This window comes from Leucoraja erinacea, chromosome 1 (assembly GCF_028641065.1).
Source record: "Leucoraja erinacea ecotype New England chromosome 1, Leri_hhj_1, whole genome shotgun sequence".
In the NCBI taxonomy this organism is placed as follows: Eukaryota; Metazoa; Chordata; class Chondrichthyes; order Rajiformes; family Rajidae; genus Leucoraja; species Leucoraja erinaceus.
The window spans coordinates 7,155,751-7,172,952 of NC_073377.1; the positions used below are offsets into that span (position 1 = coordinate 7,155,751).

At 49.6% G+C, this 17,202-nt stretch overlaps 1 protein-coding gene across 1 annotated transcript in view; it reads left to right on the top strand.

Annotated features, from left to right (window-relative positions):
• The first annotated feature begins 10,824 nt into the window (after positions 1-10,824).
• The window catches only part of rnf24 (ring finger protein 24), a 155,118-nt gene continuing 148,740 nt past the window's right edge, over positions 10,825-17,202 (top strand). Inside the window, exon 1 of the mRNA XM_055645571.1 lies at positions 10,825-11,574. The gene's annotated coding sequence lies outside the window, so the exon portion shown is untranslated. The remainder of the gene's footprint in view (positions 11,575-17,202) is intronic.

Here is a 17,202-nt window from a genome sequence, read left to right on the forward strand (position 1 = left end):
TAGCATCAATGGAGTAGGGGTGTTCCCTTGCCCACCTTCCCCTTCTTGGTGGTGATGGTTATGGATGTGGAAGGTGCTGTCAAAGTAGCAGAGTTTGGCAACTGATAAGACCCTCTTACCACCCACAGTATGAACATTGAATTTTCCAATTTTAGATAACCTTTAGCAACCACTCCCAACTACCCCTCCCCTTTCTCCCCTATACCTACCTTTCTAACCCCCCACCCCTAACCCGTGCCCTACCTGAACTCACACCTCTTTCTCCCCCGCCCACACCCCATCCACCTACATTCGTTCCCAGAGTCATAGTCATAGAGTGATACAGTGTGGAAACAGGTCGTTCGGCCCAACTTGCCCACACCGGCCAACATGGCCCAGCTACACTAGTCCCACCTGCCTGCGCTTGGTCCATATCCCTCCAAACCTGTCCTATCCATGTACCTGTCTGACTTCTTCTTAAATGCTGGAATAGTCCCTGCCTCAACTACCTCCTCTGGCAGCTTGTTCCATACACCCACCACCCTTTGTGTGAAAAAGCCACCCCTCAGATTCCTATTAAATCTTTTCCCCTTCACCGTAAATCTATGTCCTCTGGTTCTTGATTCCCCTACTCTGGGCAAGAGACTCTGGGCATCTACCCAGCTTACTCAACCTCTGCCTATAGCTCAGAATCTGTAGTCCTGGCAACATCATCGTAAATATTCTCTGTACCCTTTCCAGCTTGACAACATTCCTCTGGCTTCACAATTCGCAACTCTTCAATCCTTTGGTCTCACACCCTTTTGGTTCTTCCCTGGCCTTTGTTCAACTATCTGCCTATCTAAAACCCTCCTCTCCTGTGTTCAGCTGTGACCTGCCATGCTTTGTCCCACCCTTCTTCTCTTCTCGCTTTCTTTTCCCCCTCAATCACTCAGACTGAAGAAGGGTCCTGACCTAAAACATCATCTATCCATGTTCTCCAAGGATGCTGCCTGACCTGCCAAGTTACTCCAACATTTCTTGAGTTTAGCGACTGTTGTAGCTACTGTAGATTGCACAGTGTAGCCACAGTCGGAGAAGGCTCCAATACAACATCGACCACACTTCAAAATGTACTTGGTCATTGTGACACCTGAACTGCTGCAACATGATGGCACCATCTTCTCTCTGGGTATAGCCTGCATGTATCAGTATTCCCAGATTCCCATCTCAGATTGAACAGGATAAGGAAACAAGGGTCTGAAGAAGAGTCTCGACCCGAAACTTCAGCTATTGAGTCTGAAGAAGAGTCTCGACCTGAAATGTCACCTATTCCTTTTCTCCAGAGAGATGCTGCCTGACCCGTTGAGTTACTCCAGCTTTTTGCGTCTATCTTTTTGAGTAAACCAGCATCTGCAGTTCCTTCCTACCCATTTAAGGACATTTCTACTGGGTTCAGAAAGGCGAGATCATCAAACGTGTGGTAAAAATGTTGGACTTTCATGTTACATTTCCTCCTCACCAACCTTCTACCTAGTTTTTATGGCAACACTTCACACCCAATGTTAGCAAAATACATCAGTGATCGTTGGGGAATTGGAGCCAACCTGCCGCGCTTCTACCTGCCACAGGCAGGAGTCACCAGAGAGCAATTCATGAATCAAGAGTGTTTTATTGTCATATGTCCCAAAACGGAACAATGAAATTCTTATGGTCTTGTCCTATTTAGGCGACTTTTTAGGCGAGACTGTAGAAGACTCTGCGCTCGCCTTATGATCACCACATGGTCGCCACATGTTCGCTGGTGGTCTCTGGTGAGTGTCCTTCGTGGTCGCGAGGAGTTCCCGCATTCTGGGAACTAGTCGCAGCCTCAGTATGGTCGCAGCAAATTTTTCAACACATTGAAAAATTTTCTGCGACCAAAAATTGATCGCCCTGGAGAAAATCGATAATCCTGTAGTCGTAGGTCCAGTGGTAGTGGGGTGGCCATGTAGTTGTAGGTAGCCGAAGTAGTGGTAGGTAGTTTTAGCTAATCGCCTTTGCTGACCGAGCATTTTCATTGGGCGAGGCAGCATCTATGGAGCGAAGGAAATAGGCGACGTTTCAGGTCGAGACCTTTCTTCAGAAGAATTGTCCCGACCCGAAATGTCGCCTATTTCTTTTGCTCCATAGATGCTGCCTCACTGGCTGAGCTTCTTCAGCATTTTTGTCTACCTTCGATTTTCCAGCATCTGCAGTTCCTTCTTAAACATTGGGCATTTTCATTGGCTCATTGTGGAAAACAAAATGTAAGCATGAGTATTCAGAACCAAGGAAAACCGACCGGTAATGTTAAATGCCGCCAAACTTCACAGCTGTGTATCTCTGGCTTATTAAAAGTTGTCTGGCTTCTTAAAAGTGTCTCCACTCTTCTCCCCCCCCATCTCCCTCCCCTCTCTCCCCCCTCCCCCCTCCCCCCCCCCCCCCCCTCCCCCCTTCATTCTCCCCCATTCTGTGTGTGTGTGTGTGTGTGTGTGTGTGTGTGTGTGTGTGTGTGCGTGTGTGTGTGGTGTGTGTGTGTGTGTGTGTGTGTGTGTGTGTGTGTGTGTGCGTGTGTGTGCGTGTGTTCCGTTCTTGACACTCGCCGTTCCAATTCCCAGTTTTTCTGGGAGTGCCATGAAACTTGGCAGTCGCCGGCAGTCCGCTGAAAAATCGCCATTCGGCCCAACACCGCCATTCAATATGGTCATGGCTGATCATCCAGAATCAGTACTCCATTCCTACTTTCTTCCCACATCCCTTGATTCTATGATAGACAACAGTGCTGGAAAAACTCAGCTGGTGAGGCAGCATCTATGGAGCAAAGGAAATAGGCAACGTTTCGGGCCTAAACCATTCTTCAGATTGCCATAAATCCAGGGATTTATGGCAATCCACTAGGCTGGAATCATAGCATGAAACAGCATAGCCACTATTGGGATTGAAAAAGGAACCTAGTTAATCAAGTTTAAGTTCAAGTGAGTTTATTGTCATGTGTCCCTGATAGGACAAATCAATTCTTGCTTTGCTTCAGCACACAGAACATAGTAGGCATTGACTACAAAACACATGAATAAATAAACTGATAAAGTGCAAATAACAGATAATGGGTTATTAATGTTCAGAATTTTGTCCGAGCCAGGTTTAATAGCCTGATGGCTGTGGGGAAATAGCTATTCCTGAACCTGGTCATTGCTGTCTTCAGGCTCCTGTACCTTCTACCTGAAGGTAGCAAGGAGATGAGTGTGTGGCCAGGATGGTGTGGGTCTTTGATGATACTGCCAGCCTTTATGAGGCAGCGACTTTGATAAATCCCCTCGATGGAAGGAAGGTCAGAGCCGATGATGGACTGGGCAGTGTTTACTACTTTTTGTAGTCTCTTCCTCTCCAGGGCACTCAAGTTGCCGAACCAAGCCACGATGCAACCGGTCAGCATGCTCCCTACTGTGCACCTGTAGAAGTTAGAGAGAGTCTTCCTTGACAAACTGACTCTCTGTAATCTTCTCAGGAAGTAGAGGCACTGATACACTTGATAATTGCATCGGTGTTCTCGGACCAGGAAAATCCCCCTCTCCTGCCCTTTCCCGAGAGCTTACTGGGTTGCTGGATTGCACGCAGTCCAGCAATAGTCTGCTCATCTATCACAAAGTTCACAGCCATTAGTGCCAGTGTAAGTATTGTTTGTTTTTAGATGGCACTCTCTTTCAGAATGTGTGGCAAGGAACTCTAAAATTGAAACCAAAACCAAAAATCTGAAGATGCTAGACAGACACAAAATGCTGGTATAACTCAGTGGGTCAGGCAGCATCTCTGGAGAAAAGGAATAGGTGACGTTTCGGGTCAGAACTCTTCTTCGACCCGAAAGATAGAGGTGGGGGAGGGTCGGAAAAGATGACCTCAGGAAGGGTGGAATCCACAATGGCCCATTGTTGACTGAGGAAAATGTGCTAAAGAGAGGGATACAAGGAAGTAAACAGTGGAACTCGTAGTTCAAATAGGGTGGGGGAGGGGGGAGAGAGAGGTGAGGGAATGCAGGAGTTACTTGAAATTAAAGAAATCAACTTTCATACCGCTGGGTCATGTAAGCGGCCCAAGCAAAATATGAGGTGCTGTTCCTCCAATTTGCATGTGGCCTCACTCTGACATGGAGGAGGCCCAGGGCAGAATAGTCAGTATGGGAAAGGGAGGGAGGGTTAAAATGTTTGGCAACCGGAAGATCTTTATTTCTGAAACTATCTTCAGAAAATAGTGTAGAGCAGTTTGATCCAATTTCGGATTCCCTCCCCAAAACCCATTTTAGAGAGCACGTCCCTCATGTATGTGTGCGATATCCTGTCGAAGGCCTTCTCCTGGTCCAAGCTGACTAGGCAGGCATCCACCCGTCTGTCCTGCACGTAGGCGATGGTATCTCTCAGCAGCGCTAGGCTGTCTGAGATTTTCCTGCCAGGTACAGCACAGGTTTGGTCCGGGTGGATTACCCGTCCCAGAGCAGACTTGACCCGGTTGGCGATGGCCTTAGACAGGATCTTGTAATCTACATTCAACAATGTTATGGGTCTCCAATTCTTTATATCCTTCCTCTCCCCCTTCTGCTTGTAGATTAGGGTAATGCTGCCTTTCCTCATGGAGTCTGACATGCTGCCTGCTAGAAGCATGTCGTTGTACACTTCCAGCAGGTCCGGGCCCACCCAGTCCCACAGAGCCGAGTACAACTCAGCCGGTAAGCCATCGCTTCCGGGTGTTTTACTCGAGTCAAAGGAGCGGATGGAGCCAGTCAGCGCCTCTAGGGTCAGTGGTTGGTCCAGGCTCTCCCGCTTGCTGTCCTCCAAGACCTCCGTGATAGAGGACAGGAAGTTCTGGGAGGCGGTGCTGTCTGTGGCCTTTCTGTCATACAATTCCGTGTAAAAGGATTTGCAGACCCTCAGCATGTCTGTCTGCGAGGATGCTACCGAGCCGTCCTCCTCCCTAAGGCTGTTGATCACAGAGCTCCCCCTGTGAACGTTATGGAAGAAGAAACGTGAGCACGTCTCATTCTGCTCCACATGGCGGACCCTAGATCGGAAGATGATCTTGGAGGATTCAGAGGTAAAGAGCCGAGCTTGCCGGTCCTTCACCTCTCTAAGTTCCTCCCTCACATCCACCCCCCTCGACTGCAGAAGGAGCAGTTGTTGCAAATCTGTCTGGAGTTGACACAATTCCCTCTGACTCTGTCTTGCTTTCTGAACCCCTTTGGCTATGAAGAACCTCTTAATGTTCTCCCTGGTTGCTTCCCACCAGAGTGTCGGGGAGTTAAAGAGGGGCCTCACCGTTCTCCAACATGCGTAGTCCCTCTTTAGCTCCTCAACGTTCTCTGGGGTCAACAGCTTCACGTTTAACTTCCATGTCCCTCTGCCTGCCTTCCGGTCCTCCTGTAGGTGACAGGAAGCCTGAAGGAGGCAGTGGTCAGAGAAGAACACCGGCGTGAGGTCGGTGTGTCTCACCGTGACGGCCTTCGTGGTGAAGACGAAGTCTATCCGGGATAGAGCTGAACCGTCCGATCTCGACCAGGTGAACCGCGGCTGTGACCCGCCTGCAGGGTCGCTGAAGGCGTCGTGCAGCTTTGCGTCTTTTACCGTTTCCATCAGGAACGGACGCGATGTCCAGTCTGTTGTCGGCACTGCCGGATCGTCCAGCCGCATCAATGATGCAGTTGAAGTCACCGGCCAGAACGAGCTGCCGGGACGTGGCCAACATCACTGGGAGCTGCTGGAGAACGGCCAGCCGCTCGCTCTGCACGGGTGGGGTTACACATTTATCAGCCGGAGCGGAGAACCACGGTACATAACATCCACCACGAGGAGACGCCCCGCAACCACCTCCCTGACCTCAGTGATGGCGAAGTTCCCTCCCCGCAGCAAGATCCCCAGGCCGGAAGCACGACAGTCATTGCCCCCCGACCACACCGACAGTCCGTGGGGCTACCATCGCGACCACCTCCGATAGCAGCGGAGGTGTGGCAACCCGCACTCTTGCAGAAAAGTCACATCTGCCTTGCTACACCAATATCAGTAGTGCAGTCCAAATCAATGGGTGGGAATCAGACAGTTTCCCTGTAAGGTCTGGAGTCAGGCAGGGTTGCCCTCTCTCTCCTGTCTTGTTTGTCTGCTGTATTGAACCTTTTGCCGAGTCCATCAGGAAGGATGCGAGCATAAGAGGAGTGACATTGCCAGGCAGTGGAGGCATTCAAGTAAAGACCTCCCTGTACGTGGATGATGTCGCCGTCTTCTGCTCGGATCCAAGGTCGGTCCGCAGATTTATCAGCATCTGCGACCAGTTTGAGTCGGCCACGGGAGCCAGGGTGAACCACAGGAAGAGCGAGGCCATGCTCTTTGGCAACTGGCCCGACCGATCTTCCATCCCCTTCACCATCAAGCCTGACTTCTTGAAGGTGCTGAGGATCTGGTTCAGGGGGGCTGAGGCGAGTAACAAGAATTGGCTGGAGCGGATAGCCAAGGTGGGGAGGAAGCTGGAGCTGTGGAGGCAACGCTCCCTCTCCATAACCGGAAAAAATTTGGTCATCAGGTGTGAGGTGCTCTCGGGGTTGCTGGACTTGGCACAAGTGTGGCCTGTCCCTCCCTCCTATGCCACGGGGATCACCCGGGCCGTCTTCCAGTTCATCTGGGGGTCGAGGATGGACCGGGTGCGACGGGCCACAATGCACAAGTCGGCAGACAACGGGGGTGAAAACGTGCCCAACATCGCCCTCACCCTGATGGCCACCTTTGTGTGTGGCTGCATCAGGCGGAGTGTAGAGCCAAGGCACGTGGGCACTAAGTGTCACTACCTGCTGAGGTTCTACCTGTCCCCGGTGTTGCGAAGGATGGGCCTGGCGCAGATGCCACACAATGTGCCAGTCAGCTGGACATTGCCGCCCCATCTGTCGTCTGTGGAAAGCTTCTTCCGGACCAACACCTTTGACCACAAGTCCATCGGGCAGTGGTCAGCACGGAATGTCCTGCAGGCACTGCAGGGAAAGGACTCGATGGATCCGGTGGCCTGGTTCCCAGAGCAGACTGCCCAGCTTGTCTGGCAAAATGCCTCATCGCCAGAACTGACCAACAAGCACCAAGACCTGGCTTGGCTGGCGGTGAGGGGAGCCCTCTCAGTTAGATCCTTCCTGCACCGTCGGAACCTCACCACCAGCTCACGCTGCCCCCGGGACGGTTGCGGTGGAGAGGAGACGGTTACCCACCTCTTTGCAGAGTGTGGGTTTGCAAAAAGAGTCTGGAGAGGTATGCAAGGGTCCCTGGAACGCTTTATCCCGAACAGCTCCGCCACAGAGGACTGTGATTTAGAAACATAGAAACATAGAAATTAGGTGCAGGAGTAGGCCATTCGGCCCTTCGAGCCTGCACCGCCATTTAATATGATCATGGCTGATCATCCAACTCAGTATCCCGTACCTGCCTTCTCTCCATACCCTCTGATCCCCTTGGCCACAAGGGCCACATCTAACTCCCTCTTAAATATAGCCAATGAACTGGCCTCAACTACCCTCTGTGGCAGAGAGTTCCAGAGATTCACCACTCTCTGTGTGAAAAAAGTTCTCCTCATCTCGGTTTTAAAGGATTTCCCCCTTATCCTTAAGCTGTGACCCCGTGTCCTGGACTTCCCCAACATCGGGAATAATCTTCCTGCATCTAGCCTGTCCAACCCCTTAAGAATTTTGTAAGTTTCTATAAGATCCCCTCTCAATCTCCTAAACTCTAGAGAGTATAAACCAAGTCTATCCAGTCTTTCTTCATAAGACAGTCCTGACATCCCAGGAATCAGTCTGGTGAATCTTCTCTGCACTCCCTCTATGGCAATAATGTCCTTCCTCAGATTTGGAGACCAAAACTGCACGCAATACTCCAGGTGTGGTCTCACCAAGACCCTATACAACTGCAGTAGAACCTCCCTGCTCCTATACTCAAATCCTCTTGCTATGAAAGCCAACATGCCATTCGCTTTCTTTACTGCCTGCTGCACCTGCATGCCTACCTTCAATGACTGGTGTACCATGACACCCAGGTCTCGCTGCATCTCCCCCTTTCCCAATCGGCCACCGTTTAGATAATAATCTGCTTTCCCGTTTTTGCCACCAAAATGGATAACCTCACATTTATCCACATTAAACTGCATCTGCCAAACATTTGCCCACTCACCCAGCCTATCCAAGTCACCTTGCAGTCTCCTAGCATCCTCCTCACACCTAACACTGCCCCCCAGCTTAGTGTCATCCGCAAACTTGGAGATATTGCCTTCAATTCCCTCATCCAGATCATTAATATATATTGTAAATAGCTGGGGTCCCAGTACTGAGCCTTGCGGTACCCCACTAGTCACTGCCTGCCATTGTGAAAAGGACCCGTTTACTCCTACTCTTTGCTTCCTGTTTGCCAGCCAGTTCTCTATCCACATCAATACTGAACCCCCAATGCCATGTGCTTTTTACGGACTGTTCCCAGGGACACATTCAGAGACTGACATCGAGTGCTGCTGGAGGGTCACCAACTCGGTCAAAGACGCTCTTTGGTCTGCCAGAGCGTTGCTCACCACCCAGCAGAGCAAGATGTCCGTCAGGGAATGTTGCCGACTGGCCCACTGCAGACTGCAGGAGCACGGGTGGGGGACTGTTTGGTGAAATTTGAAAAATGTAAAAAAATTGTACTGAAAAAACTTGTATAGTCTCCGAAAATGTCGGATGAATTTTGTTTGTTTGAATGGTTCAGGAATTGTATATATTTATCAATTGAATAAAGTCTATTTTGAAATAAAAAAGTTGTATAGTCTCCGAAAATGTCGGATGAATTTTGTTTGTTTGAATGGTTCAGGAATTGTATATATTTATCAATTGAATAAAGTCTATTTTGAAATAAAAAAAAAAAAAAAAAAAAATCTTCAGAAAATAGACTGAAAGGAGTAGTAATTAGGGAATAGGTAGTCCAGTATGACTTGCCCAGTGTGTATCTGGGAGTGGGAGGTATTGATGAGATATGGGTAACAATAAAAATGCCATTCACATAAGAGTGATGCACAGAGTCTGGTGCCCAGTGTAGGTGAATTAGATGCACAGTATATTGCCCTGAGTGGGTGAATCGAGGACCAGGAAGACACAGGAGAGGAAGGTTTTAGATAGGCAGATGGTTGAACAAAGGCCAGGGAAGAACCTAAAGGGTTTGAGACAAAAGGATTGAAGGTTTTCAAATTGTGAAGCCAGAGGAATGTTGTCAAGCTGGAAAGGGTACAGAGACTATTTACGATGATGTTGCCAGGACTACAGATTCTGAGCTATAGGCGGTGGTTGAGTAAGCTGGGTAGGTGCCCAGAGTAGGTGAATCAAGGACCAGGGGACATAGGTTTAAGGTGAAGGGGAAAAATTTAATAGGAATCTGAGAGGTAACTTTTTCACACAAAGGGTGGTGGGTGTATGGAACAAGCTGCCAGAGGAGGTAGTTGAGGCTGGGACTATCCCAACATTTAAGAAGCAGATAGACAGGTACATGAATAAGACAGATTTGGAGGGATATGGACCAAGCGCAGGCAGGTGGGACTAGCGTAGCTGGGACATGTTGGCCAAAAAACAAAGGAGCTGATCATGGACTTTAGGAGGGCACATCATCCGAGGACGTACACTCCATTGAGGATAAATGGGGATCCTGTGGATAGGGTGAACTGTTTTAAATATCTGGGAGTCCACATCTCTGAGGATATGACATGGGCATCACACGCCTCAGCACTCATGAGTAAGGCAAGGCAGAGCCTTTACCACCTCAGGCAATTGAGGAAATTCAGAGTGTCTCCGAGGATCCTCCAGTGCTTCTACGCAGCGGCGGTGGAAAGCATCTTTTCCGGGAACATTACCATCTGGTTTGGGAATTGCTCTGCCAAGGACAAGAAGGCTCTGCAGAGAGTAGTGCGTTCGGCCGAACGCACTATGGGAATTTCACTCGCCCCCCTGCAGGAACTATACAACAGGAGGTGCAACTCCAGAGCAAATAAAATCATGGGAGACCCCTTCCACCCCTGCAACGGACTGTTCCAGCTGCTACGGTCAGGCAAACGCCTCCGTTGCCATGCGGTGAGAACGGAGAGGTTGAGAAGGAGTTTCTTCCCAGAGGCAATTCGGACTGTAAATGCCTATCTCACCAGGGACTAACTCTACTGAACGTTTTTTCCTTCTATTATTTATTATGTAAAAGAATATGTGTGTTATGATTGTGTTTATAGTTTGTTTGGTTGTTTTGTTGTTTGTCTTTTGCACAAAAGTCCGCGAGCATTGCCACTTTCATTTGACTGCACATCTCGTATGTGTATGTGACAAATAAACTTAACTTGACTTGACTTGACTTGACTTGAGACGAATGGCCTGATTCCACACTGTATCGCTCTATGTTCTCGATGTTGGGTGAGTCCAGAACCAGGGACCGCAGAAGGCAGGAATGGGGTACTGATTGGGATGATCAGCCATGATCACATTTTAAAAAATTGTCCTTAGTGTGTAGGATAGTGTCAGTGTACAGGGTGGTGCTGTGGGCTGAAGGGCCTGTTTCCGTGCTGAACTAAACTAAGGCAGGATAATGAGTTCGGAAGGGTGAGCAATATATTGTCAGTTAGTCCATTGAATCAGATTTTTTTTAGTTTTCAAAAAAAAACTGTCTTTGTTTTGTAGATGTTTTTGTTTTATTTTGAATAACGTTTATTTGTGAAACTAAGAAAAATCTGATTATATAGGCTGATATTCTCTGTTTTATTTTGAACACTCTTCATCAATTCTCAGTGTCTACATATTTAAAAAGAATGTTAAATACTAGTGTTTAAATCTATCTTTAAATAAAACACCCTTGCCACCGATGGGGTGATATCCCTTCCCTTGTTTGAGGGAGTCTGCCTTTCAATAGCGCTTCAGAAATAGTGGGAAGGCGACCTGCGCCGTCTCCGGGTGCGAGGGGACGTGAAACGAAAAAACAGGCGTGTTTTATTCCCCTCCTCTTACAGCCACACATAACATTCCTGTTTGCTGACGCTCAGTGCCTGAGTTTCGTACTGCCGCCGCTGCTGCACCGTGCGGCGGGGAAGGTCCATGAGAAGGTCTTCATCAGGACCAGAGAGAGGGTCGAGCCAGTCCAACCACCACCACCACCACCTCTCTCTCTCTATCTCTCTCTCTCTCTCTGCAAACAGAAAGCATCACCTTCAGTATACACGTGCAAGCATCAAGTCGGGCTAAAGCAGAAAGGAAGGGGGGAAATCAGAACTCATACGCGTTTGGTTTGAAAGAAAGTGCACAATTCAAAAGAACAAAGCGCAGCGAGCAGCGTGTGCTCTCCCCCCACCCCCACCCACCTCCTCCCGCACTCCCAGTAAAACTGCAACTTCCCCTTGTCAGTCAGAGCGACTGGGACTGCCGCTGTCAGTCCCACAACCTGGGGTGACTGTTACATTTTATGCGCCGCCTCTGTAACACAAAGCTTCCTTGCATCTAAACACACGCGAAAAAAAAACCCACAAAAAAAAACACGTTTCAACAAAAAGACGATTTATTTGGCTTTCGGGATACAGTCGAGTCGTCATCTGGTGAGTTCAGTTTAAATATGTACATATGTATATATTCAGGGTTAATTCGTATTATTGTTAATTCATAATTAACAAAAATAAGTTTATTTCTGGGTTCCTGATGTGTGCCTGTAAAACGCAATGTTGTGCAGATATACAGTATTTTTAATGTAGAATTATTTCGGCGATTTAAAAAAAAAATGATTGTTGTATCTTGTTGAACTCCAACGTAAGCATGTGTTGATAGTTAAATGCTTAAATATATATAGATATATGTGTGTGCGCGCGCGCGCTATGTTTCTGTTTTTCCGTTCTGTGTAAAATCAACATTGTGTAAATATACAGGAAGGCAATATTACTTGAATTATTTTGGTGATTTGTATCTTTGTCATTAAATTATTGTATCTTGTTGAAATCCAACGTTCGCGTGATTTGATAGTTAATGCCTAAGTATGCATCTGCTTTGAAAGAATAAAACGCTGCCTGGAGGAAGCGGGGGAGCGACCCTTGTTTCGTCCTGTCTGGGGTTATGTGTGTAATTTTATCTCCAGCCCGCGAGAGATCTATGGGGGAACCCGGTGATCAAGTCGCTGCGGAGACCTGGTTAATTTCCACTTAGTTGTCGGAGTAAGCGGGCGGGCGGGCGTGTGCGTTTGTTGTGTGGTGGAGGAGGGAGGGGGGAGCAAACCCACCCCCCATCGGGGTTCTGCAAGAAGTTTGGGTTCTCCTTTAATTAAGGAGGAGTCGGGGAGAGGATCGTGTGGAGCGGGGAGATTCTCGACTCACACAGACACACACTCTCACACACATACACACTGTCATGCACACACGCTCGCTCTCACACATCTATACAGGCACTGATAACACACACTCGGTCTCAAACACACACACTCTCTCTCTCTGTGTCTCTCTGTCTCTCCGTCTGTGTATGTGTGTGTCTCTCTCTCTCGGTGTGTGTCTCTCCGTCTGTGTATGTGTGTGTGTCTCTGTGTGTATCTGTCTCTCTCTCAGTCTCTCGGTGTGTGTCTCTCCGTCTGTGTATGTGTGTGCGTGTCTCTCAGTCTCTCGGTGTGTCTCTCCGTCTGTGTCTCTGTGTGTGTATCTCTCTCTCTCTCTCCTCTCTGGACTCTCTCTCTTTCTCTGTCTCTCTGTCTCTCTCTGTGTGTCTCCGCCTGTGTATGTGTGTGTGTGTCTGTGTGTATCGCTCTCTGTCTCTCTCTCTCTCTCTCTCTCTCTCTCTCTCTCTCTCTCTCTCTCTCTCTCTCTCTCTCAGTCTCTCTGTGTATCCGTGTGTGTGTCTGTCTGTCTCTCTGTGTGTCTCTCACACACACACACAGGCACAGACAGAGACCCACTCACGCAGAGTCCCTGAATCCAAGCAGGCGGTCTGTTGCCAGGGGCACCAGTCTAAAGCGGTGCTATATAATGGTATGGATTCCCTTCTCGACCTCTGCTCACCCCCCTCCCATCCCCCCATAGCCAGCTCGGAGACGAGAGAGCTTCCAGACCGCACCGCAACCGCAATTATATTCATTGGGTTTGGGGAGGCAGGGAAGCGTTTAAATACTCGCAGATGCTGGGATATTGCTCTGGGGCTGAAGGTGGAGTTTTATTTTTTTGTCGGGGTGGGTGAGGGGGGGGGGGGGGGTAGGGGGGTATGGGTGGGGGGGGGGGGGGGGGAGAGCTTAATTTAAACCGTCTCAACGTGAAGCTGTTCCAGGATGCCCGGGTGTACGAGGGCGCTGTTCCTGGGTCAGCCGTGTGTGGGCTGAGCTCGGAGCGGTCAGCTTGGTTCACCGTGGACGTCTGGGCACAAGCTGCCTGTTAGTCAGCTGGCAGCTACTGTTCTCGCTGCCCCGTCCCTCTTCAACCCCTTCAGCAACTGCAGGGGTGATGGGAGTATCAGGCTGGCTGCCCCCCACCCCTCTATCTGAGGGAAGATGTGCTGACGCTGGAGGGGGTGGGTCCAGAGAAGGTTTACGAGAATGATCCCAGGAATTAACTGGTTTAACATATGATGAACGTTTGAAGGCACTGGGGCTGTACTCGGTGGAGTTTAGAAGGATGAGGAGGGAGCGGGACTTAATTGAAACTTGCCGAATAGTGAAATACAATAGAAAATTGGTCTTCGAGCCAGCACCGCCATTCAATGTGATCAAGGCTGATTATCCACAATCAGCACCCCGTTCCTGTCTTCTCCCCATATCCTCTGACTCCGCTATCTTCAAGAGCTCTATCTAGCTCTCTCTTGAAAGCATCCAGAGAACTGACCCCCATCGCCCTCTGAGGCAGAGAATTCCACAGACTCACCACTCTCTGTGAGAAAAAGTGTTTCCTCATCTCCGTTCTAAGTGGCTTACCCCTTATTCTTAAACTGTGGCCCCTGGTTCTGGACTCCCCCAACATCAGGAACATGTGTCCAAGCCCTTAATAATCTTATAAATTTCAATAAGAGACCCTCTCATCCTTCCAAATTCCAGAGTATACAAGCCCAGCCGCTCCATTCTCTCAGCATATGGCAGTCCCGCCATCCTGGGAATTAACTTTGTGAACCTACGCTGCACTCCCTCAATAGCAAGAATGTCCTTCCTCAAATTAGGAGACCAAAACTGCACACAGTATTCCAGGTGTCGTCTTACTAGGGCCCTGTACAATTCCAGAAGGACCTCTTTGCTCCTATACTCAACTCCTCTTGTTATGAAGGCCAACATGCCATTCGCTTTCTTCACTGCCTGCTGTACCTGCATGCTTACTTTCATTGACTGATGAACTAGGACCCCCAGATCCTGTTGCACTTCCCCTTTTCCCAAATTGACACCATTTAGATAATAATCTGCCTTCCTGTTTTTGCTACCAAAGTGGATAACCGCACATATATAGTTCACACTGCAACCAAGCTCGGTGTCATCTGCAAATTTGCTAATGTTAGTTTGAATCCCTTCATCTAAATCATTGATTTACATCATTGAGTCACTCTGCACCTCCATTCCCCACCAGGAGAGCCTCAAAGCCTTCCGTTTCTTCCTCGACCGGAAAACCAACCAATCCCCGTCTACCGATACTCTCCGCCGCCTAGCGGAGCTGGGCCTTACCCTTAATAACGTTTCGTTTAACTACTCCCATTTCCTCCAAATACAAGGTGTAGCTATGGGCACATGCATGGGCCCCAGCTATGCCTGCCTCTTTGTCGGGTACGTCGAACAATCCTTGTTCGAGACGTACCGTGGCCCTATCTCCGAACTTTACCTCCGCTACATCGACGACTGCATTGGTGCCACCTCCTGCACCCACACACAACTGACTGACTTCATCCACTTCACCACTAACTTCCATCCGGCACTCAAATACACCTGGACCATTTCCGACATTTCCCTACCATTTCTTGACCTCACTATCTCCATCACAGGTGATAGACTTCTGACCGACATACACCATAAACCCACTGACTCCCATAGCTATCTAGACTGTACTTCTTCCCACCCTGCTTCATGTAAGGTAACCATCCCCTACTCCCAATTCCTCCGTCTACGCCGCATCTGCACCCAGGATGAGGTGTTCCACACCAGGCATCATTCTTCAGGGATGGGCGTTCCCCTCTTCTACTATAGATGAGGCTCTCACCAGGGTCTCTTCTATACCCCGTAACTCTGCTCTCACTCCCCATCCCCCCACTCGTAACAAGGGCAGAGTCCCCCTTGTCCTCACCTTCCACTCTACCAGCCATCACATACAACAAATAATCTTCCAACATTTCGCCACCTCCAACGTGATCCCACCACTGGCCACATCTTCCCATCTCCTCCCCTGTCAGCTTTCTGCAGAGACCGCCCCCTCCGTAACTTCCTGGTCAATTCATCCCTTCCCTCCCGTACCACCCTCTTTGCTGGCACTTTCCCTTGCAACCGCAAGAAATGCTACACTTGGCGCTTTACCTCCCCCCTTGACTCCATCCAAGGACCCAAGCAGTCGTTCCAGGTGAGGCAGAGGTTCACCTGCACCTCCTCCAACCGCTGCTCTAGGTATCAGCTGCTCTACATCAGTGAGACCAAGCGTAGGCTTGGCGATCGCTTCGCCCAACACCACCGCTCGGTTCGCAATAACCAACCTGATCTCCCGGTGGCTCAGCACTTCAACTCCCATTCCGAATCCGACCTTTCTGTCCTGGGCCTCCTCCATGGCCAGAGTGAGCCCCACCATAAATTGGAGAGCACCTCATATTTCACTTGGGCAGTTTGCACCCCAGCGGTATGAACATTGACTTCTCTAATTTTAGGTAGTCCTTACTTACTCCTCCCCTTCTCAGCTCTCCCTCAGCCCTCTGGCTCTACCTCCTCCTTTCTTCCTCCTGACCCCCCCCCCCCCCCCCCCCCCCCCCGCACATCAGTCTGAAGAAGGGTTTCGACCCGAAACGTTGCCTATTTCCTTCGCTCCATAGATGCTGCCTCACCCCCTGAGTTTCTCCATAATTTTTGTCTACCATTCAAATCATTGATGTATATTGTAAATAGCTGCGGTCCCAGCACCGACTACCCCACTAGTCACTGCCTGCCATTCTGAAAGGGACCCGTTAATCCCTACTCTTTGTTTCATGTTTGCCAACCAATTTTCTATCCATGTCAGCACTCTACCTCCAATACCGTGTGCCCTAATTTTGCCCACGAATCTCCTATGTGGGACCTTGTCAAAAGGGTAATCTTAAAGAGTTCAAGATCAAGTTTAAGTTCAAATTTATTTGTCACATGCACCATAAGGTGCAGTGAAATGTAATTTACCATGCAGCGTTACAATGAAAAAAGGACATAATATACAACATAACTCACACAGACATCCACCACAACATTCTTCACCGTGGTGGAAGGCAATACAGTTCAGACAGTCCTCCTCCTTGTTCACCCGTGGTCGGGGCCCTGACCCTTCATAGTCGCCGCTACAGATGGCCCAATGTTCAAGCCGTCTGGTCGGGAGGTTCGGAACTCCGACGTCGGGACAGGTCGAGCACACCCCGCGGCCCGGAGCTCCCAATCGGCCACCTCCTTACCGGAGACCACGGCTTCAAGATGTTGTAGGCAGCAGGCCGGCGGTTTGAGTTCTTCACTGGCGACCCCCAGTGAGGGAATCGCCCGCTCCACGACGGAAGGACCGCTCCACGCCTGCCGCCAGAAGCTCCATAGACCGAGGCTCCAGGATGTTACAGGCCACAGGCCAGCGGTCGGAGCGCTTCTCCGTGGACCTCCGGCACGGGGATCCGCGATGTTAAAAGTCCCCGCTGCACCGCCGCTGAAGCTCTGGGCCCGACTCCGGGAAAGGCCACACCAAACCAGCTGTAAGGCTGCGAGGAGGGGGGGGAAGAAAGTCGCATCTCCGTCGAGGTAGGTGCCTGAAAACAGTTTCCCCCTATTCCCGCCCATCGCCCCCCACACAAGACATACAGAGAAACACTAAAACATACTTTTGGTTACACTAAAAAAAACAAAGAAGTCAAAACAACCAACCCGCTGCCGGCGAGGCTGCCGACTCACAGCGCCACTGGAACTGCGGAAATGGTGTATAATGTCGCGAGAGGAATAGATAGGGTAAATGTACAGTCTTTTACCCAGAGTAGGGGAATCGAGAACCAAAGAACATAGGGTTAAGGTGAGGGGGTGGGGG